Raw genomic sequence first — 23,054 nt, 5'->3', positions numbered from 1 at the left:
TAAAGCTTTTGATGTAAATAGCTACTTGGAGTTTTCAAGTTGTCCGGCAACAAAAATGGAAACCAAACATTCTCTAGGGATAGTTCAGGAGAGTTGGGAGGAACCGCACTAGGAGTTTAGCTAACAATCAGATATTCTTAAACATAGTTTTAGGGTGAAGGGATGCCCAAAAGAGTACGTTCAGCTAAGAGCCTAATCATGAGACCAAACAGTGGCCTGCAGAGGTCTGGATCAATTAGGGACCATTGCTCCAGGATGCAGTTTGTCATTTGTTTCAATACTTAACATTGGGGGACACTACGTCGAGACCTCTTTCTAATAGATAATATTCCCGCTTATCCCCAAGTAGCTTTTCTGAGAAATAGAACTCTTAGAAATATGTTAACTTTCTCCCGCCTTCACCAACGTAAGACTCCATCACTGGCTAGATTACAGTCTACCATGAGTGGACCAATTTAAAGGCTCATTTCGGTGTGGAGAACGCAACTGTAAACACTGTCTAGACATCTGTCACAACAGAAGAGATTTTCATAGAGAATGAAAATGGACGCCGTATTTTGAGAGATTTCTTCAACCGCAGCTCTCATTTACTCAAATGCCCCTGCAGCCTCAAATATGTGAAGCACACCATAAACGCCCTTGGAACTGGAGCAAACAAACATTGTTCCAATATTGTAAATGGTTTTGTACATCAGGATCTCTGGGCATTTTTTACACCATTATAATAAAAAGATACCTCTTTGATGTGACGTCACTTGAGGAAATCCCTACAGTGAATTCTCCAGACTACGCACAAGAGAGGTTTGAGATTTTCCACTTTGACACTCTGGTCCCAAAAAGGTGCTAAACAAAGTGCTGGAACATGTATAGTTTCCTAGCGTATGATATGCTGTCCAGACGCAATACATCGCGCATGGTCACCATTTCTATACGAACTCCCGTTTTGAACAGAGTGGTGAATTTAAAAAAAACAAACAAAATAATTAACACACATATTTTACTCATATGCCCGTGTGAATGAGCTCTCAGTGTGATTATATGATATACATATACACATACATCCAAACATACTAAAAAAAAGTCTATAATTTGACTGTGCACAGCAGTTTGCTGTGGCTACCATGGACGTTGCGTTTTCTGGCTACAATTAGGGGCATCATACATCAAAATGTCAACTATGACTATGTACACTTCTGGCCTCTGGAAGCGCCCGTCTGCCCTCTAAGATCACTTCTTTCGCACAGTTTCCAGCACCCTTGTTCTGCCTTTCCCCTTCGCGAGCGCCTGTGGGCCCGCCAATGCACAAACTTCCGGTCGTTTCACCCCACTGATGCCAATGAAAGTAACTGAACTTTAGTTGGCTACTTATATCCACTGGTAATGTATCCACTATATACGGATATATATCGCTTCATGTTTGTGCTTGAAATAGGAGGTTAATTTATCCATATGTCTTGTTATGTTGAGTGCAATAGCTTTCTAATGGGTTGAGATATCACGGTGCAGAAAGTTATCACAATCAAGGTAAAATGCGTTCCGTGAATCTGCCCTTAAGATACTATCTGCAGATTCTTGACCCATCATCAATGTTTTCTCTTTTTAAAAGGAAGCCTTACTTCATTTTGGCAGTATAAACTAATTATATTGTAAGATGTGGGACTTGCTGATGATTAGAATGATACCTTCATTATTTTGAACCTATCCAGAATATCGACACGCTTCCCGTCTGATATGCAACTGACAGATGGACTGTCTAATGGGCGGTTTACGTCCACCTCTGGTTCTTTCCCATCTCTTGCCTCTGAACACACCCCCTGGAGTCTTGATTGCCATCTCCACCTATGGCCTATGGAGAAGTCTTGCGTTTCAAGTATCATATGCCACAGCAAGTATGGTGCATGTGCGCGATGTCATTCACTGTGTCACGCCACGCAAGCCAGATCCCTCAATGCGACACAGATGCAGAATACTTAAGATGCAAGAGGTTTTCAGCATCCAGAGCTGGAGGCATCAGTGAAAACTCCAGGGAGCAGGGTTAAAGGCAACAGAGCCCAGACGTGAGCTGGAAGCGCACCGCCTATCAGAGAGTCCACCTATCATTTGCATACCACAAGAGAAAATCCATCAACATTCATGTTTCAGGATGGGAACATCTGTTCAAGATAACAAAATGTACTACAGTATTCTTTTCATCAACGAGTCCTGATCTTGAAAGAAAGAAAAAAAAGTGAAGTGTATTTTTACAGCTGAACAAGTTTGTCTGAGGACCGGCAGGAGGGGCGGTTTATATTACCTAGTCCCCTCTCTGTGTGCCTAGGGCCATAGACCCATCTTTTAATGGGGCTGCTAGTCTATCTTTCAACACAGCCGAACCACACTGTGCATTAGTAGTCTGCGCTGAGCTGATTGGCTGGTACCACCCAGCCTCCTGAAAATTTTTCCCAATGAGTCATGATGGCCATCAACTTCTCTAATTTTAATAGTTTCAATGTTAGAAATCATATCGCGCTTGACATGCGAGTACAATGCAATTTTTTTTTTAAATGATCCCATTGAAATTAATGAGCAATTCATTGTGGGTGATTGCCCTCAAAACTAACACATGCAGCAATCTTTCAATCTTGCAGCTTCAATGTAAGAGAAAAATCAATAATGTCGCAATAGGACGGAACTCGTGCGCGATAATAGTCTGTGTGAATTCAGCCTAAAAGAACAAGAAAATTTCTAGAAGTGAGAAGGCACACTAAAAACTTGAGATTCTCAGGAGACTTTATTGAAGAAGGAAAACAGAACATTACTACTACATAGCCTGCTGAAGAGTACTCATGCTTCGAGAATACAGCCTATATTCCTCTTAGGTCTACTTTTAGAAAAATCCCTCAGTTTTAAATCCCAGGCTGGAAAAACCAAGGATGTCAACTTCCACCACTTTCGTACATCTTCAGACTGGGCAAATCTGGCTCACTGACTGACCTGTAACATATGAAAGGAACCAACAGTCACCAAACCGTAGGACAACCCAAGGCCAATCCATGGGTTGGAGGTAGAGTGGGTTGCTATCTTAGGTGGCAGTCCTTATCCCTAGAGCAGATACCATTTGTAGGTCATAGATTCCTGTAAACCGAACCGAGCGCTTGGTGACTGTTTTGCCAAAGCACAAACTGGTAAGTAGAACAGCACACACCTAGGGGGTAACCCAGACTCAAACTCAAGATGTTTAGCCTCAGAAGACCGCCAGTAGAACTTAAAGGATCTCTTAAAACGACCATCCAGGAGGTCTAGTTGGAAGGATACCCCTTTGGCTGCAGCACAAGCAGCTGCTGTACTTCTAATGGAGCAAGTGTTAAGCGTTACAACAGTACCCGCTTTCTTCATAAAAAATTGGAACCAACTCCTTAACACACTAGGTGATCCTAAAGTAATAAACAGCTTTGATATGCACCATGTAGACTAGATAAAAAGGACGTATTTTTGCAGTGTTCACCAGACACAATGAAGGATCTCAAAGATAGCCAAGGATGTCCAGTTCAATATGGGTCTCCTCAAGGTAGGCAGTTTTCAGTCTGCCCTATAGACACTAAATGAAATCCTCTGGGGTCTTGGTAAGCCACGGTTGGTGCACGTGAACCAGGGTAACCTCTGACACTTTTTCTGCCATGGCGAATACACATCCTAGCTTAAAGCCTTCCATTGAAAAAGAACTAAGCAATACCAACAATGGCTGCACCTAGCAAGTAGACAAATACTTGGATAAAGAGGATCTAAAATGCCTGCTCCATTTAAGAATATCAAATATACTTTTGTTTCCCATTGGTTACGAATTAAGAAGTTCAGAGTGGACTTATTGACTTGCTGGTGTTTGACAACAAGCCAGATTGAAATTTCCGACCCCAATTTCAGAGCTGCCTCCAAGTCTGAGAGTTCACGTAAAGCAGATTGCCTACTAGAATACCAACCCTGTAACTTGGCAATTATAGCTTTATATGTATCGGTACTGTGTGTTCTTTGCTTTAAGGAATAGTCTGACAATCTTGGGAAGAAGAGTAACCAAGCAGAGCCACTATTCACATTAGTCATGGGAGTTGAGAGAGAAGGTCCACGGACCCCTGAAAGCAGTTACTGTCCATCTTAATGGAACGCCTTTTAATTAACCTGTGTACCGTATGGTACCAAGGTCTAGTGTGTCAAACTGGACATACAAGAACCATCTGATCTACCCAGTCCTCTTCAACCTTCAAAAAGGACTGGGAATACCAAGGAGGGGATAACACATACAGGTTGTTCTACAATAAGCATTGGAATGACGACGCATCAACTTTCCACGTACGGAAGCCAAATCCTAGACATTAGTCATTGACTCAGAGGCAGAGATCTCCCTCGCTCCCCAAAATTCTGGACTATTTTTGCAGAGAGGTTCGAGTGCTACTCTCAGTGACATTTTTTTCCACAAAGGGCTTCTGCCACCTTTCACAAGTGACAGTATGTATGGGATTCTCAATTCCAACCTGTTGTCTATTGCCCACCTCGTAATTCTCACACCTAATTGCAAAGGCCGTTAACCCAACTCTCTTGACACATGCCAATATTGCTATCCATCTGCACAGAGAAGAAATAACAGGGATTAAGTCTCTGCAGCCCCAATCTTGCAGCCTTCCGTTCTAGCACACTGGTGTGCAGGTTCGAATCCAAGTTCCATCAACTTCCTTACTTCTGAGAGAAAGCTGTGCAGCATTTTACAGTACAAAATGGAATGTCTATGGCATTTCAGTACACCCCATCCACATACGGCAGAAAAATATGCATAGCATACGTTGACCTGTGCTGAAAATGTACATTTACAGCATGCCAATTCATGCTGGAGATTACCCCTTTGGATTTTGATGCGGTTGTCAGCCCTTGAGTTCAAACAGCTTGGTCACGATTATCCATAGCAGTTCCGCAAGGTGTGACCATACCTTAAAAGGGTGTTTTACAGAAGCGCGATGTTGCATGATTGGCATGGGTGTCAGGAGTTGGACCTCCACCAATCAGCTGATTGTTTGCTAGGCACAGTACTTTCATTAGTGGCCGTGCTTGACATTTCAATTCACTCCAATTCAAGCCAACAGGAGAGAGCTGCCAGCAAGCGAGAGACCAAAAAGCAAAGACTACTGGCTAGAAATTCTAGAACATTCTATGCATCATTGAGGAGGTAAATATTAATACAACATCACTCTGCAATAAAAATACTTAATGACAGCTTAACCTTCAGAGCTTTTAGATGCAGTTAGTAAAAGGGCTGGCAAGAATTAGAAAATGCCTGGCATAATACACGTTTACATCAATGAGTAATGTACTAAGTTAAGAATATCTTTATATAAACAACATGAGTACTGAGGAAATGAAAAGTCTCATCCTGCAGCTGGTAGTAAGCCAAAAATGTAAAAAAACTGCCAGACAGCAAAAGGTTAAACTTATTTCGGAAGCAGCAAAAAGGATGGATCTAAGATCTCAGAGGGCAAGGGAATCAGTCCTTAATCCTCTCATCAAAAGAGAAAGAGGAGTACCCGCACCCTCTCCCTTCCAGGATCCCACACTGCCTGGACAAGCACCACAATCCTTTAATGAGGTGCTACTGCAGGGAGATGCCTAAAGTCAGAGATCTCACATGACTGTACAACAGCAGGCAACTCCATATAAGCCGGAGGAACGCTATGGCGGCGACTCGGCCAATAACACATGGAGTGAATGTTACTGGAAACTATAAAGCAAATTAAAGGTTTATGCTTGAAAAGAGACATGGAATCTTATGCTCCATTTAAACAATACCTAGAATATATGACACGGACGCCTCTTATGGATTTTAATGGCCGTGACATTTATTTTAAAACGGGGGTTACCAATTAACACAACTCATCATAAATATATACCGAAGTAGACCCAGTCCTACATACTTAGGTCTACTATCAAATCACCAAACTTTAAACCACCTTAATTGCTCACCCGGCGGCAATCCCCCATTTAGAGATGCTCGCTAAAAGGATGGACAAACACTAAAAATGGGGCGGAAGGGCGGGATAATTGTGTGATGCTGTAGAAAAAAGCGGAGGCCCCCCCCCCCAGCTGACACTTCTTTATAATATTCAACACACACTCCAGCACTACGCTCCCACTAATCAGCTCCTTGTTGCTATGTCATTGACTTTCAGAAAGATTCTTCAGGCTGGGTTCTCACAGGGCGGAATCCCGCCAGAAATCTTGCGGTTTTGCCACAATGAAAAACCGCGAGATTTCCACCAGGAAAGCGCAGCTTCAAAACCTGCGGCACTTTGTCATGGGTTTTGGAGCTGCTTAGCCGCATGCTTTTCCGTGCTTAGAGAGCAGCACGGCCGCAATGGGGAAAAAAAAAAAAAAAAGGATTGACATGCTGCATTCGGGGAATCTGGACGAGATTTTTGATAAATCTCGTCCACATGGCCAGCTAAACCCAGGATTTGCGGCCACAGTGAAATTCTGGACTGAATTTCCGCGGCAAATCCGCCTGGTGTGAACCCAGCCTCAAGCTTCTTCCTGCCATTTTCTCCTGTCCAATCAGCTGTCATCACCAGGGCTGTAAATTCTCCCCAGCAGCCTCCAGCACCTTCCAACCTGCTCACAGCTGGCACTGCAATGAACTTGATAGACATTGATTTAAGCAGCCTTATAATCAATCCCAACCTCCATTGACTTCATATTAAATGACCTTAACCCATTCCCGCTCAGATTCGATGAGGCCTTGGTCCCTAAGCGTTCCTCAACCGTACATAAATGCAATACAATCTGTAAGGTATGTTCACATGTCAGATTTGACATGGATTTCGCTACAGAATCTATGTCAAAGATCAGCCATAGGCCGCTTTCACACAGGCTACAAAAAATAAATAAATAATCGCATGATCTTGTAGCAATGAAACAGCGCTATAAAGCACGTGTATGAAAAGCCCATGGTTTCAATGGGTTCTTTCACATGAGCAGTGTTTTCTAAACGGCAACATTGCTAGAATACAAAATCATGGCATGTTCTATACAGCCGCAATTTGGAATTTTTTTGCAGGCCATGTGTTCCTATGGAGCCTTCCTATGTGGTGCATCACATGAAAACATGGTTTTCGTGCAGTGCGATGCTACTCTTACAGTAGGAAGTCCCACTGTAAATGCTTTAAAATAAGCCCTAGCTGCATTGGAAATCCAGCCGTAAGCCTGGCCGCGACCCTACATACGGCTGCAACATTGTACGGCACATGACCGTTTATACACGTGGGCTGCTATACCCAGTACACCTTTTTTTGTTTGTATTTCCCTCGCCGATGCTTAGCAATTACATGGATACCCGCCGCCGTATTCCATGTAATTCTAGATCCTAATCTCATCTCCTTGCTTCAAATGCCCCATTTACACGGGACAATTCGTTGGTCAAACTAAGTCTGGCAGCTCGTCCCAGTGATGCTCGGGGTGACGCAGCATTTTACTGCACTGGGAGCCGGTGGTTAGTGATAGTTCACTGCACATCACAGCGTATCATACGCACGCTTTCATGCGCAATGCAACTTTTTTTATTCCCTGCTCTGTCTCATAGCAAAGCTGCGTATGCAACGTCACCCATATGCACCGTATTGAAACTCACACAAGTTTCTCACCAGTGTAAATATAGCATAAGCAATATTTTCCCTGAGATTCTAAAACCAGAACCACCCGATGACTGTTGACCTTGGATGGAAGGTCATGCTGAAAAAAAACGGCAAGGCCCTGGCCATGATTATTTAGGGTGAATACAACCAGCTCTACACATGGCCTTCGTGATTTGGGCTGACTGCAATCACCCATATTGTTCAGAAATCAATAAGCGAGTTGTGAACTACATAGACAAGCTACGGTATTTGCCCATGGGTGGCAATGTCAGAGTATACAACATACCCATCATAAAATTAAGGGAAAGATATATTAGACTGTTGACAATTGTATGGACATTTGTTGGAATGCCATTTACCCCTAAACCTGCAGTAAATCCTGAAAGGAGGATTAGCCCAACATCAAGGAATACAAATAGATACACTTTCTCCTCATTTTCAAAGAGGTTGCATTGAAAAATGTAAAATAAATAAAAAATAAACCATACACATTCCTACATTTATACTAAAAAACAAAAACAAAGATGTATTGAAACAATGTAAAACCCAGGAATCCCAAAAAGCAGCACAAAGTATACAGACTAGATTCCATATAAACTGGTTGATGGAGATGTGACAAAGAATACAAAAGCAAACTAATCCTAAACAGGGCAATAACATCATTCTAAATTCCTGTATATACATCATTGCATGGAGATTAGTTTTTTGATTAAAGGCAGCTAACTACAATTTGGACGGTAAGCATATGCCTTTAGCAGCTGCTTGATTTGGCATGAGGCTCTGCCATCCTGTTAAGCAGACTGGCAGACGCACACAAGGCTTCCTAATACTGCAGAAAAACCAATGTTCATTAGCTCTAGGAGTGGAAAGAGGAAACATTAAACAATACTGATCAGCCAAATGATGCAAAAGCATAAATATAGGCCTGCACATGTATCTACCTCATTAGGCTAGCGGTCTTATTTTATTCAAAACCTCTAATTGTTCACGTGACATTTTCCTAATAGCTCCAAGGTTACCTATTAGGTCTCATACACAGAGCTAGGGCTGTATTTGCCACTAGGTACTGGAGGGCCAGTGCCTAGGGCAGCAATTCCCAAATGCAGGGCAACCCAACAGGTCATATTTTTGGGATATACTATATAAGAACACCTATGGCAATGTCTGAGGCACTGAGAATAATTACATCACCTGTGCAACACTGCGGAAATCCTGAAAACATGACCTGTTGGGGTGCCATCAAGACTTGTTGGGAAACAGTCACCAAGGGTGTCAAGCCAGTGTCACTGTTTTATTTTTTAAAATATTTGCTCGTTCTCACCTCCTGGACGGTTTCCTGCCACATGTGTGCGAGGGGATCAGTAGGTTAACCATAGGAACCAGTGGTGTGGGAGATGTGGAAGCACAGCAATATTGCAGCCAGCCAGAGTAAGAGCAGGCTCACACAAGCATCATTTCATTGCTTATTACATGCGCAATATACATGCTGAATAAAGTCAATGAAAGTGCATTGATTTTCATTGATACATTCACACTGGCATATGTTCATTCATTGCGTATGAGAGCCCAATATTTGGCTGCCGACAAGAGCCGGACGGCTTTTAAAACTAGCAGAGCGCGCCCGGGCTTCATGTCCGCCAGGGCCAGACTGCTCGCTACTTCCTTCAGCCCACTTGGTATCATAACGGTCCCTCTAAATTTTGAAGGAGGGAAAGTTACAGATCCGTATATGCACAATAGAAAATAATGCCAATGAATGCAAATACGGAGTTGCAATTTTGTCTGTAACATGTCCAAATTACAGACGTATTACAATACATTCCTGGGAAATTGGCCTAATGCCGTTTTCAGGTGAGTATACTTTAGCAGTATACCATCTGCATTTTTAGGTTTGTTAGGGCTTATTCACACAAGTTTTATGTGTTGCAAGACGCCCAAATATGAACTCAATTCTTTTTACTAGACATTCACATGAGCAATTTTTTCCCTTGCATGATAAAAATTGCAGCATTTTCTATCTTTGGGCGTTTCTGCGGAACGCATCACCCACTGCTTTCAATGGGACTTTATATGGCACTCGCATGCCTTGCAATATACATGCCAGTACAATGCAATGCAACGTTTCCCATTGAAATCAATGGGAAACCCTTGTAATAAGACGCGTCTGAGGATCGCAGTTTCAGAGCAGTGATGCTAGGCACTTCTGAATTTTAAAAAAGCCTCCCATCGGTGTGCAAAAAGCACATTGGCAAGCGCGATATCGCACTCACCCGTGCGTTTTATATACTCAACCTGAAGCAGCCTTATTAGAGTACCTTCACACATATTTGAAATATAGAACGCATCTTCTTTATGGCTGTAATAGACCCATAAATGTCTATGAAGAGTGATTGAATAGAGGTCTTCTTATTTGCATTCATAGTTTAAAATGGAAAAGTGGTCCAGTACGCAAGCGGAGTTTAAAACAAAGTTTTATTAAGCTAAATTAAAACTCCCAATGTGCAAAAAAAATAAAATAAAAACTACTTATTTTTGCCAAATAGATTATAATAGCAATGAATTCAAATATAAATACAATACTGATGCATGTTGTTCCAGGATATGCCCATATTACGCACATAAATATGTGAGAAACAGGTCCAATGCAATTGTCACACAGCCTTTTATTTTTTAAACAAGGTTTAACGTGCTGTTTAAATGCCGTTCTAAGCCACCATTCATTTCAATGGAGCCTATCAGACGAACGCGTTAGCGCAGTTTGTATCGCACACTAAATCGAGTGCTGTATGTTCTATTTTTCAGCATTTCTTTGTAAAACACAGCTCTTAACACTGTAGAACGCATTAAAACAAGGCAGCGTTTCCACAAACGTTTGTGTGAGAATGGCCCAAGTGTTCATTTACACCAAACGATTAGCGTCTGAACGAGTGAGTGATGTCAGTTCGCTCAGGCAGCCTGTTTAGGCAGGCAGATACATTGTTGGCTCGTTCAAACCAGAAACGGCTCAGTCGTTCACATTCAGAGATGCAGGCATTTTTCCGCACGGATGTACGTTATGCACTGCATATTATTTGCGCGGTAGATCTCTGTCCGATCTCAAGTTAATTGCTTGTGGGAGATTGAACACTCACATCTATTGACTTCATCTGCGCAAAAATAGAGCATGCAATTTTTATTTCGCTCTCGGCAATTACAACTCTTACCCGCACTTCTGAGTGAAGCTGCAAAAGGTGATGCCTTTTAATGGCCACAAATTACCTTGTATCATCCGCACGGGTGCCGATCTTGGAATGCGCAAATCAAATCTTCACGCGTGAACCCAGCCTAAGCGAATGAGAACGACTGTATGATCAGTATTTAAACCAAACGATTAGTGAACGAGCCAACAACTTTTAATCCTGCATAAAGTGAATGACGAATGAAAAGTGAATGATTTATTGTTGGTTGTTGGCTGCGTTTGGACTGCATAATTAGCGGTCACTTTCACGATTTTTTTTGAATGATAATCTGTGTAAAAGGGCCGTAAAGCTAGATTTACACGGCAGTATTTTGCTTAGTAGTTGTAAGCCAAAACCAGGAGTGAAACCATCACCAAGGAATATAATGGAGAAATATGTTTCTGTACTCACACCTTGGCCAAACAAAAACTAACCACAAAACTGCCATGTGAAAAGGGCCTAAGGGTTACATGTTGGAGTCTTCAGTGGGTCATACACATTATCACATCTCTCCCGGTCTTACCTGCTGCAGTAATCTAGCCTACAGGCTTTTTCTTGCACCACAGTTTGACCCCTTTACGTGACCTTTGGTGGAAGATTTTGATGTCATTAGATTTGTGACATCCTCACCACCACCGTTTTGTAAACACCTGCTTTAAAAAATCCACGCCCTTTCTGTAGTATCAATTGCAGATTGGACGGCTTCTATTGTCTTGGAACCTGCTCAAAAATGGAGAGTGGTGTGATTTTTCTTCCAGGAGCGGAAACTGCAATTGGTTTCCGCTTGTGTGCAGGAAGTATCACTTTTCCATAGCATGCTATGGAAGGTATTTGGTGCGGACGCCCGCTACGGATTCCACAATGCAAATCCACCCGTGTGCAAGGGGTCTTATTCAGACATTCTGAATTAACTCCTTAGTGGCCAGACTATATTTTTGCCTTAAGGACCAAGCGATTTTCATTATTGCATTGCAAGAGCCATAATTCATTGACATAGCTGTATGAGAGCTTGTTTTTGTGATACGAGTTGTATTTTTTTAATGGCAACAACTCTGGGATACATATAATGCATTCTATAACTTTTACTACATTTTTTGTTGGGAAGAAGACATAAAAGCCCCCTAGAAATTCACGCTATACTTGCGCTGTGCTACAGCGGAAGTAAAGCGTGACAGCCGGCCTCCACTGACTACAATGGAAGTCAGTCGCGCGAATTCCCGTGGCAAATAGGACAGCGGGTTATTTCACGCTACGGAATTCCGCGGTGGAATCCCGCAGCGTGAACATTGAGCTTTTAGGTTCAATAGAAGCTAATAGCTGTGGTGTAACGCCGCGGATTTCCGTTGTGTTTCACGCGACGGAAATCCGGCCGTGGGCATTAGCCCTTATTGTGCTTGACATCAGCCCATTAGATTCTGCTAGAGGTCGAGTCTAATAGGCTGAATTATATGGCAAGACATAGAGGCTTTGTCAGGCCTCTGACCAACATGTGAACCCATTGGTACCTTGTGATCGCACGGCGGGGTGCCGAATGAAAACAGGCATCTGCTTACATGCTGCAGTTGCTATTGATTGTGACATGTACGGGGTTCACCTGTCACGATCTGAGGTTTCTCTGCTACTGGCAGTTAGAGCAGGAGCTTGGTTGTCAGTAAAGCCAGTAAAGATGGTTGTGCCAGTTTAAAGCCCATTAGTGAGGTCAGTAAAAAGACATATTGGTGGTCACCAAATGGTTAAAGGAAAAAAAAATTCTGAACTGTCACCAGGTGTGTTGGTGATTAAAACAATTAATGGATGGGGGAAAAAAAGTTGGTTTTCTGTCTGGAAGCAGTGTCCCGCAGGTGCTTAGCTTCACATGTCACTACCGGGGACGTGGCAAAATAGGTTTATTTACGAAGACTAAGCAGTACAGAAGAGGAGAATAGCTGCGCCTGTAGTACAACAAAGCACAATCCTGGCAGGAGGCCGTAGTCATCGTTATATAAATACGTTACCACATTAACCCTATCAAATACCGGCAAAACTAGATTACACTGCAATACACCAAAGGCCATAAACTGCAAGGAATGTGTTAATCCATGTACAGCTGCAAGTCTACCTATTGTACCGTCACGGAGCAGCCGGGACAGTGAATATACATGTATTTGCCCTTATAAAGCCTCCAGAGAGCCCTTCACTGCTCTAGCCAGATATTGGGCCTTCCATTACCATGGAGACTTCTGCTGCTGCCCTGACATCCGCTTGTTGTCTCCCCTTTCAGGCTTTGTGAGCTTCGTTTACGCAAAACACAGGACAGCCAAGAATGAACCGTGAGGTAAAAAAAGGCTGCAGTTACCTACACAGGCGTGCGCAACTACTACACAGCTGGCGCTACTACTACACAGGCGTGCGCTACTACACGGCTCTGGTATCCAACATACTAGTAATTCCTGCATGAAGAGCCAGCTCTGCTGAGCAGCTAACAAGCAGGTGTGGAAGCAAGTTTTACATGGCCAGGAGCCTCCATATTTGTCATGTCCTGCAGGTTTAGGAAATTACCACAGCCAGACGGAGGTAATTAATTTCAGCAGCTTTACTGGAGCAGTAAATGCATCGCCATGGCTTTACAACCTGGGAAGACAACTTTTAAGGCCTATTAGTAGGGTAAATGCGATAAACCCGGCATCCTACCAAGTGGAACACGACTGTATTAGGGATCTATCATTGAGAGGAAAACATGGCTTGGATCCCACCCTGTGTGAAAGCTTTCCTGATCCCCTAGGATGCGATCGAATCCTAATGCCGTTCTCACGCAGGACGCTTTTTACTGCGACGTTCTGAAGGCAGCGCTAATCGCGGTACAACACTCCCGTTGATTTCAACGAGGCCTCGCAGAATGCGGTGTTTTGAGTTATGCCACTTTCAAGAGCGGTCTGCTCACAATGATCGGGTGCGTAGAAAAAAAAAAAAAGCTGTCAAATGCAGTGACATGCTATCAAAAACACCGATCAAAATCGTGAAGTGCGGCGTTTTAAAGACGCCATGTGACACAGCGGCGCAAGGCTAACTTCACATGGGTGAGTGATTCACGGCCCGATTTTGCCCTCACCAACATGTGATTTTGAAAATAATGGGGAGCTGCGATGCGAGGGCGCGCCCAAAAATAGGACATGTCGTGATTGGTTTCCCACATTAGAGTGCAATGCGGAAAAACACTGCGCATGTGTATGACCCCATTCAAAAAAATGGGGTTTATATTTGAGTATCTCACAATATACAAATCTCGCACGATTTTCTCGCCCGTCTGAAGCCGGCCTAACACAGATTTTGGAAAAGGCCTCCAAAGAGTACATTTATTCGTACCGGGAACACTGCGGATTTTCTGCAGCATGTCTACATCCAAAGCCGTTAAAATCCGGACCATCTGCGTTGATTTTTCTACTTGAAATCAGCTGCATATTTGCAACGTCTTTTGGCCGGACGCTCCTTTCAACCCGCAATCAAACTTGCCTCTCACTGAGGCGTACATCCCTTACCCGGCAACGGCTACTAAGCGCTGTAACTGCCAGTCAAGTGATGTGAAGTAAGCGCATCACCTGACCGGCGATTGCAGTGCATAGTAGCGGTTGCCAAGTGAGGGATTTTAGGGCTGTTCCATGTGCTGCAGTCAGGGGATGCCGAGTGCGATGCAAACGGAGCGACAGGCCGAAATCAGCAGCAGGTGATTTGGGATCAAAATCCGCACAATGGTGCAGATTTCGACTCGGGAATGTTGCTCCATTTTCCTGTATATTTACGTAGGGAAATAGCACATATTGAACTAATTACACTAACTGCCCATTTCAACGAATGGAAGAATGGTTGCTTTTTTGGTTTTTTTTTTTTAAAACACACGCATGAAAAGTACATTAAGGCATGCAACGGCCAATGCGCTATTGCACACACAAATCCGCTTTCGTCCGTATGAAGCTGGCCTAAGGGTATATTTATGCGTAGTGAATTTGCACCAACAGTAAATTTTGGTGCAGATCCGCGTAAAAAAAATCTGCGCCAAAATCTCTCTGTAACGCATGGATTTTACACCCTAATTTGAAGGCTGAAAATCTGCAGCATAAACAGACACCATGCCGATTTATAGAATCCACAACGCAGGTTAATTTATGCTGCAGATTTTTCCCGTAGCGTGGGGATGAAATTCATCCGCACTGTTGATACTATAAAAACGTGGCGAATTTTCCGCAGCAGAAAACCCGCATTATTTTTCACGCACCACTGACTTCAATAGGAGTTTTAAATATCAATTGGGCCACCTTCCGTTTTTCTTCATCAACATGAAAGAATGGATCGCATTCCGTTGCCACATGCACGTTGAAAAAAAAGGATGTAAAAAAAAAGTCAAAAAAACCCCCAAAACATCAGTTTTTAGCTGTCAAAAAATAAAACCGCACTCGCCTGTGTGAATAAGGCCTCAAGGTCCTTCGAACGAGCAAATATGACCGATATCCAGTCAGTGTAAACGCAGCCAACAATCGAACGACACACTGGTCACTTTTTCATTCATTTTACGCAGGCATAAAAATTGTTGACTCATTCACTAATCGCATGGTTTAAATACCAGTTGTTTTCATTCATTCGTGCTGCAGACACGAATTTACAACTGCAGCTCGTCAATTATATTGCTCTGAATTTTTGGTGCAGATTTCACCTCTTCAAATGAGGGGGTGTGTTCTCCACCAAACGCTGCGGGCTTAATGCGGATTTTACACTGCAGGTCTGCTGCCACCTGTGTAGACATATGCGTAAGGCCAGCTTCACATTCTGATTCCTACTGCGGAATCCACGATCGGCGTCTGCGCGGAGGATCCGCAGCAAATCGCACGCATTGAAAGGAATGTACTTTAGTTTTTTTGCCCATACTGGTGGACACAAATTGTGTTTTCCGGGGGGGGAAATAATAATAAATTGCAGCATGCTCTATTTTGCTGTGGACTTGGCGCGGACGTCTTTCATTAAAGTGAATGGAGGCTGTCCGACCCGCAGCTCATACTCTATTAACCTGCGTGTGGGCTGCAGGTTTCTGCGTCATCACTAAGCGACGGCACAGGACATATAAATATTTTTTTTTTAAAAGATCTGTACTGCGCATGACCAGCGGCGAGCTGCAGCAGTTATAGGCAATGCAGAAACCACAGGTACACGGCGTGGTCACCGGCCAGCTTCACAGCCGGAATCCACTGTGAGATCCCACATGAGCAATCCAGCTCAGTTGTGTGAAGCCGGCCTAAAGCTGCCTTTACACGGGCCAGGAAAAAAACAAAAAAAAAAGAACGCACAAATGTGAGCCCCATTCTTTTGCAAGTGGTCATAGACATGAGCAATGGTTTCCTGCTTTGCGCTGCGTGAAACAACTCGTGGCATGTTCTCTCCCTGTGCATGCTCCCTCATTGTATTCAATAGGGCCGGCAGCAGCATCGAACAACACGATAGATGCACATGATGTGATGTCTCAATGGGAAAACTCTGCGATCGTCCGCAGCAGAGGATCGCTTCTTCCTCGAAGTAATGCGAGGCTGTTTTGACATAAAAACACCTTGCATCCGCAGGGAATTCACGACCCCATTATCGCGCTCGTCCGAGCGTAGTTAAGGCGTTGGACACGAATGTGCCGGAAACAACTCTACGAGCCACTTCGCCTGCGTTCACATCACTGTTTTGCTTTCGGTTCCATTATATTAACAAAAAAATGCCATATAAGTCTTACGTAGGAAGCGAACGCACTCATCGGTCAGTGACCAACTGCCCAGCATGGGTAACAAGCACATCTACATATACCACGTTGTGCGCCCTGATCATAGGCGACTGGCTGTAGCGGTCACATGTATGCGCAACGTCACCGCTGCAACTTCTAAGCTGAGGGTTCTGTTAAATGAGCCGATTGCCGTTTGAATGAGCGGGCGACGTCACCGCTAGCTCGTTCACTCTCGTGCAGCCTGTTTAGACAGGCAGATACATCGTTGCTCGTCCAAACGAGAAAATGTTTACATTCGCTGTACAAGTCAATGAGAAGGACCGAATGAGCGCTGTTTAAGCGATAAGCGAATGAGCCGCCGATTTTTACACCTGCCAAAAATGAACGACAAACGAAAAGTGAACAATCGGTCATAGTTCGCATGTGTTTACACAAATAATTATTGTTCACTTTCACTTGTTTGAACGCTAATTGCTCAGTCTAGGGGAGAACGGGAGCAGCTTTGGTTTGGAGCCAGCGGCTCGTTTTATACCAGCGGCTGCTGTTTGACACCTCCGAAACCCCTTTGATCTACCAAGTCAGGATCTGTTCCTGCCGTGGTACTAGATACATGACTCATGCTCTTTGCTGTAAGGCACTGTTCAAACCGAATGCTTCGAGGATGGATATTAACAACAAAAAACGTGGATATATGGAGAACGTCAGGTGAGGAAATCAGGAAATGTCATTTTTTACTATTCACACCGAAAGCCTCATGCATAAAACCACTGCAAACAAAAAGATCAGACAACATTCATGCTTTAAAGCTGGAAGCGGACTGTGGGTAGCGGACCATTTTGTTTTGGGTCTACGCTTTTTTGCAAAAGGTTCGAAGTGCGTTAGGCCAACATACGAGTTGCACTTGAGAAACATGTGCACAACTCACATCGGAGCGCACACGGATCCTGCGATTTGTATGTGCCATTCTAACCCATGAAAGCAGGTGAGATTAGGACATACAGGGACTTTTTTCGCACTGATCATCGCTCCATGTGAAAAAGTGGTCCTGAGAATAGCCTTAGTTATAATTATGGGTCATGTGCTGTCTTTGGAATAGACGGACAGCGCACAGGTCAAATATATGGCCGTCTGAATGGGCCCATATGGTGCACGTACACTGGCGAGTTTCACATGCGAGTTGCATCTAATAGTGATATGGATGGAACTTGCACATATTAGTAACATATTGATTTCAGGGCGTTCATTCACATGAGCGATTCTTCGCTCGCAGCTAGGAGATTGAAGAAAGAAAGAAAAGAAGAAAAAAAAAAAAAACACAGCATTTTTGGCCTTTTCCTCCTAAGGGATCTTAAGGGGAAAAAAAATCTATTGGAAGCACTTGCGATCTTTTCACACACATGAAAAATCACAAGTACATAGATGCAGGGCAATGCGTTTAAGCAAAAAACTCATTGTGCGTGCATCCAGAATTGCAAGTTTCCAAGCGAGATACTGGTCCAAGTTTCTTGGATTTATATAGGCATTAATACACCGTGTATTTTATACGTGCGTAATATGCAGTGAATAAAACCCTTTGATTTCAGTGGGGTTATTCACATGTAAATGACGCTATCTTTTCTCCTTAGGGAGAGCATCTAGACTGTGAGTGAGGAGACTCAAAAGGGCATTCATGCTCCTCTGGGTAATATGCAAATAAGGGATATGGAATAATACCGCCACAGTGCCACCTATTGGAAGGCAACATTCCTTCAAGCCAAAGTTAGATTCTTTATACAAGCCTTGTAACACCTGAAACAGCTGTCTGTGCATGGAGCCTGGCATTGCTTTTAATTCCCAATCATTGTTACTGGGCTTGTATAAAGAGTCTAACTTTGGCTTGAAGGAATGCTGCCTTCCAATAGGTGGCACTGTGGAGGTTTTATTCCATCTCCCTTATTTACATGTACATAATTTGCATGCAATTTCAGGTTGAGTGGGGGAAAAAAGTGTCCAGTTTTGGTTAATATTACATATTGAAATAGGCTATTGAAGTCAATGGGACTTCACAAATATAAAGTGAATATATATGATACACGAGTATTCACTGCATACTTGCTCCTGAAATGAATGGTCTCTCTTGTGCACGTAAATATGTATCAGTTACGTCTGCAAAAAGAATTTTTTTTAAAAAGTGGGGCTCAGATACATAGGCAATTTTTGGTCCATGCATATACCGTATATTCACAGACCAAAATACACTTACACTCGTATGAAGGAGCCCTTAGACATATGGATGAATGAAGAACACTCCTCTGCCTAATGATAGACTGCAGCTGCTGCCCCGCAGCCATAATACATGTTGAGATCAATCACAGCCTGTATTCCATGGATACTCTGTCGTGGCGATTTTCATTGATCCATTCACATTAGCGCGTAAACATTGCGAGTAACATGTGCAAAAAAAAGATGGACGAATGCTCTATTTCACTGCGTATCATGTGCAAACAGCCCGATACTTTTATGGGTAGTATATGCAACATTACATTGCGTATGGCGACGTTGCATGCACAACGCCGCTATGAGGCAGAACGGGGAATTAAAAACAAAAAAAACAAAAAAAAAAACCAAGTCTCACTGCGCATGGCACCGTGGGTGAGATACACTACCATGCAGTGCACTTGCTGCCATACGTGGCGATAATCGGCTCCATAGGCCAATAAAACGCTGCAGGATCCACGCAGCGTTTTACACATATGTTCGTGTGAATGAGGCCTTGCACTTACATCCTTTTTTCACCATTTAAAATGTGGCGGTGGTTTTTCAGGGAACATGACTCAGTGGTTAACAGTTAGGGCTTATTTACATGGCTGGCCAATATAGCGCCGGGCAGGAAAGATAGTCCTGGAACTATCTTTTTACCTGGAATACATCGGCTGCTGCATGGACTACAATGGGAGCCTATGACAGCGGCCGGAGAAGGGAGGTAAGAGAGAGTTTAGCAGCATGACTGCTTAACTCCCTCCCCCTTCGCTCCTCCCCTCCAGCTGTTTGCAATGGGTGAAGTGAGGGTGGAGCTAAGCTCTGCCCCTCCCATTGCTGGTTGCGGACAAGGGGAGGGGGCAGAAGCTTAGCTCCACCCCCTCCCATTGCAAACAGCCGGAGGGGAGGAGAGAGGAGGTGAGCCAATAAGGGGGAGGGAAAGGGGAGACAGCTCAGCAGGGCTAAACTGTCTCCCCATGCCCAATGGCACTGCAGCCTCAGCATATATGCGCCAGGCCCCTGCCATCTGAATGGGCGCACAAACGTTAGATTCGTGCGCCCGTTTACGTGCTTCTACGTCGCCGTTGGGCGAACGTAAAAACGCATACTCCCGTGTGAATAAGCCCTTACCTTCCAGTGCTTGGGGTCCTAGGCTCAAACCTCATAAAGGGCAACATCAATTTTAAAACTCGATTACGCCATCACCCCTGGTCAGATTGGCAGTGTGGGAATTGTAGGTTCAAATCTGACCAAGGGTGATGTCTGTATTGGCTTTCAATGTTCTCTTGGTGTTTATTCTTCTTCCTATTCTATTTCTCTGGCACGGAAAGAACAAGTGTGATGGCTCAGGTGTTAGCACTGCTGTAGTTGCGGGTTCAAATCTGGCCAAGGGTCATGGCTGTACGGAGTTTTGTAGAGTTGATGTTGCCCGTGATGAGTTTTGAAGCTAGGACTCCAGCATTGCAAAGCAACAATGCTAACTACTGAGCGAAATTCATTGAAGATCTACCACCACACACAAAACTGGAAATGAAAAACAGTCTTCAAGTTCCATCCACCTCCCATTGAGGACAATGCAAAAAAAAACAAAAAAAAAAAAAACAGGGAAGGATCCATCTGTATTCTATTCTAGAAACAAAAGCGTAGCAGTCTGCACTTTTGATCCAGTGTAAAAAACTGAAATGAGACCAAAAAAATACTGAAATGGATTGAAACTGAAGACCAATGCATTTCTGTGGGCTTGAAAATGGAAGCGTTTTCTTTCCGTTTCGCTATTCCCACAACGGATCAGCAAAGCAGAAAGCAAAATACTAGTTTGAAAAGTCTCCCAATGTGAAGACAGCACTGATGGAACCTGATGCATTCTGGCATCAGTCCTATACCATCCATTGATCTGTCATGTTATTTACTTTTAAAGTGCCAACTCGGCCAGTCACATAGAGGAGGGTCTTGTCCATGATCGTTATGGCCCATAAGAATCACTTCTCAATTAAAGTCAAAACGGCAATCAAGAGTATAAGTAATATAACCTGTAATATTTTTTTCTAGCAATTCAAGTCTCCTATAGTTCCCATACTATTATCGCTAGAACGTATCGCTACGTGTAACACTCAGGAACCAGAGGCTCAGTCCTACAGGCCAAGTAACCTGACACACAGACCAAGCCAGGGAAGAAGTTCACCGCACGCACGAAGACATGTAATACAGCAAGCAACCACACACATTATATGCATATATCGTACCTTGTAAATAACAGTTAATCCAACTGCAACCAGAATAATCCTGACCCTGCGGGAGAGCGGCACACATGCAAACACTGGGAGAAGGCAATTAATGTAAAGAAATGCAGGAAGAGTAAACATTTACTGAGAGGAGGCTAATTTTGGCAGCGGGCGAAGGGTCACTAATGTTCTGTAGAGTTAAAGGGATTGGTTGCAAACCAGGTAGGACATAAATCAGGAGTCATTTTAATAACTGCATTTCCATTGTGGAAGGGACTATGAGCAGCAGCTAACTGTAAATATACTGTATTACTTACCATTAAGCAGAACTTCAGCTCTTCAGATTGCATAATCAAAATTATTAAAAAATTCCAGAATGCCATGTTCTGCGGACATCCGCTACCAGCAGGTTAATGTACCCACGTAAGAACCCTACTGCTTTCTGCCCCCAAGGTATCTACATATGGGAGGAATCACAATGACATTCCTATGGCATGAGCGTGCCGGATACTTCCTTCATGCAATTTGTATGATGCCAAAATCTTTAACGGGCCTTAAAGAGATATTAAACCCCAAGTCAAAAGGTTATCAACAATTACTATGCAGTTGAATGCAATCTATTGTTCTCTGTTATCAGCCTAGGGAGAGGATGTCTGTTACATTCTTCAATGGAATCACTGACGGGAAGTCAAAAAAAAAAATGCCTGCCCCCATGATCGCTGTTTTGTCCCAAGTTGTAGGGATCTCCAGAAACATGTATCTACAGGTTTGTGCTTTCTCCATTTTTTTTTAAACACATGCAAAGTCTGGGGACAGATGTAGCAGAGATGTATTTGTCATTTAACTCTTATGGGAAGACAAGACAATGTTTCCACATGTGATCTATAAAAAGAGTATTGTGTCAAATGACAAACTTAGCTCTGCTGCGTGGAATACGAAGCACGCACGATCCTCTACAGAGACAGATAGCCGGCTGATACCCCACAGGGGGGCAATAAGAAGCAGCATGACAGATGCACAACAAGACACAAGTCAGCAATGAGATCTACGCTGCAGCTGCCAGCCCACTACATGCCCGTCACTATAGACACAGGAGTCATCACGTACACCGCAGTGGATCAGGGTCTCACCTCCGTTACACCGGGGATCCTCTAATCCCGGGTCACCGCCGCCCCATCCTCTCCTCTCCGCTGTGTTCTAGCCCAGGGAATAGTCCCAGCTGCTTAGAGAGGGGGAGTGGGAGGAGCCAATGGTGACCCCTCCCAGGGGGTGGAGCCAGAGTGGGGGATGTTTGTGATCCTTATTAACTCCTGTAGAGCAGATACAATCTGTCTCAGGAATCCTGATGCTGGAGGGTCAGGTTACCAGACTGATACCAGCAGCCTTGTGTTTGACAAGCAGACCTGCTCATACACTATGGAATTTAATACAAAAAAGTGATCGAAAATGAAATGTGGAAACAAATGTTGCAATCAATCTTGCAGTAAAGAAAACACTCAATGATTTGCAAGAACACATTGGTTCACAGTATTTTAAAGTCAGGATACACAATTGCCTCACAATGCAACATATGTATCATGTGCAAGAAAAGCGGCCAGCTCTCCAAGTGTCTTGATAAATTGCATTTTTAATAAAAGAGGTTAAAGAATTAAAATAAATATCCCAAAATAACAGAGTAACTGCATTGAAACTGCCACGGGACCCTTGTAGGTGAGATGTGTAACCACACCAAGAATCGCATAAATCATATAAATGTGCAATGTAGCTGGCGTATTTGTACAACAGCCAACAGTTGGACCTGTCAGGATCACAAGAAGCATATTCAGCAATTAGGTTATACAGCCAACATATAGAGCTTTTATATATATATATGTGTGTGTGTATGTATGCGTTCAGGTAGCCGACTCAAGGTTGACTCAGCCTTCACCGTCACTTTAGGACTCAGTCTGACTCGGTGGACTTTACCTTATATAGATAGATAGGTAGATACACACACACATAT

At 43.5% G+C, this 23,054-nt stretch overlaps 1 protein-coding gene across 1 annotated transcript in view; it reads right to left on the bottom strand.

Annotated features, from left to right (window-relative positions):
* The window catches only part of SH3BP4 (SH3 domain binding protein 4), a 55,804-nt gene extending 33,536 nt beyond the window's left edge, over positions 1-22,268 (bottom strand). Inside the window, exon 1 of the mRNA XM_066575704.1 lies at positions 22,183-22,268. The gene's annotated coding sequence lies outside the window, so the exon portion shown is untranslated. The remainder of the gene's footprint in view (positions 1-22,182) is intronic.
* Positions 22,269-23,054: the final 786 nt, after the last annotated feature.

The sequence above is a fragment of the Eleutherodactylus coqui genome, chromosome 8, assembly GCF_035609145.1.
Source record: "Eleutherodactylus coqui strain aEleCoq1 chromosome 8, aEleCoq1.hap1, whole genome shotgun sequence".
Taxonomy (NCBI): Eukaryota; Metazoa; Chordata; class Amphibia; order Anura; family Eleutherodactylidae; genus Eleutherodactylus; species Eleutherodactylus coqui.
Note: the sequence above shows the minus strand (reverse complement) of the source record. Positions and strands in the feature narration are given on the sequence as shown.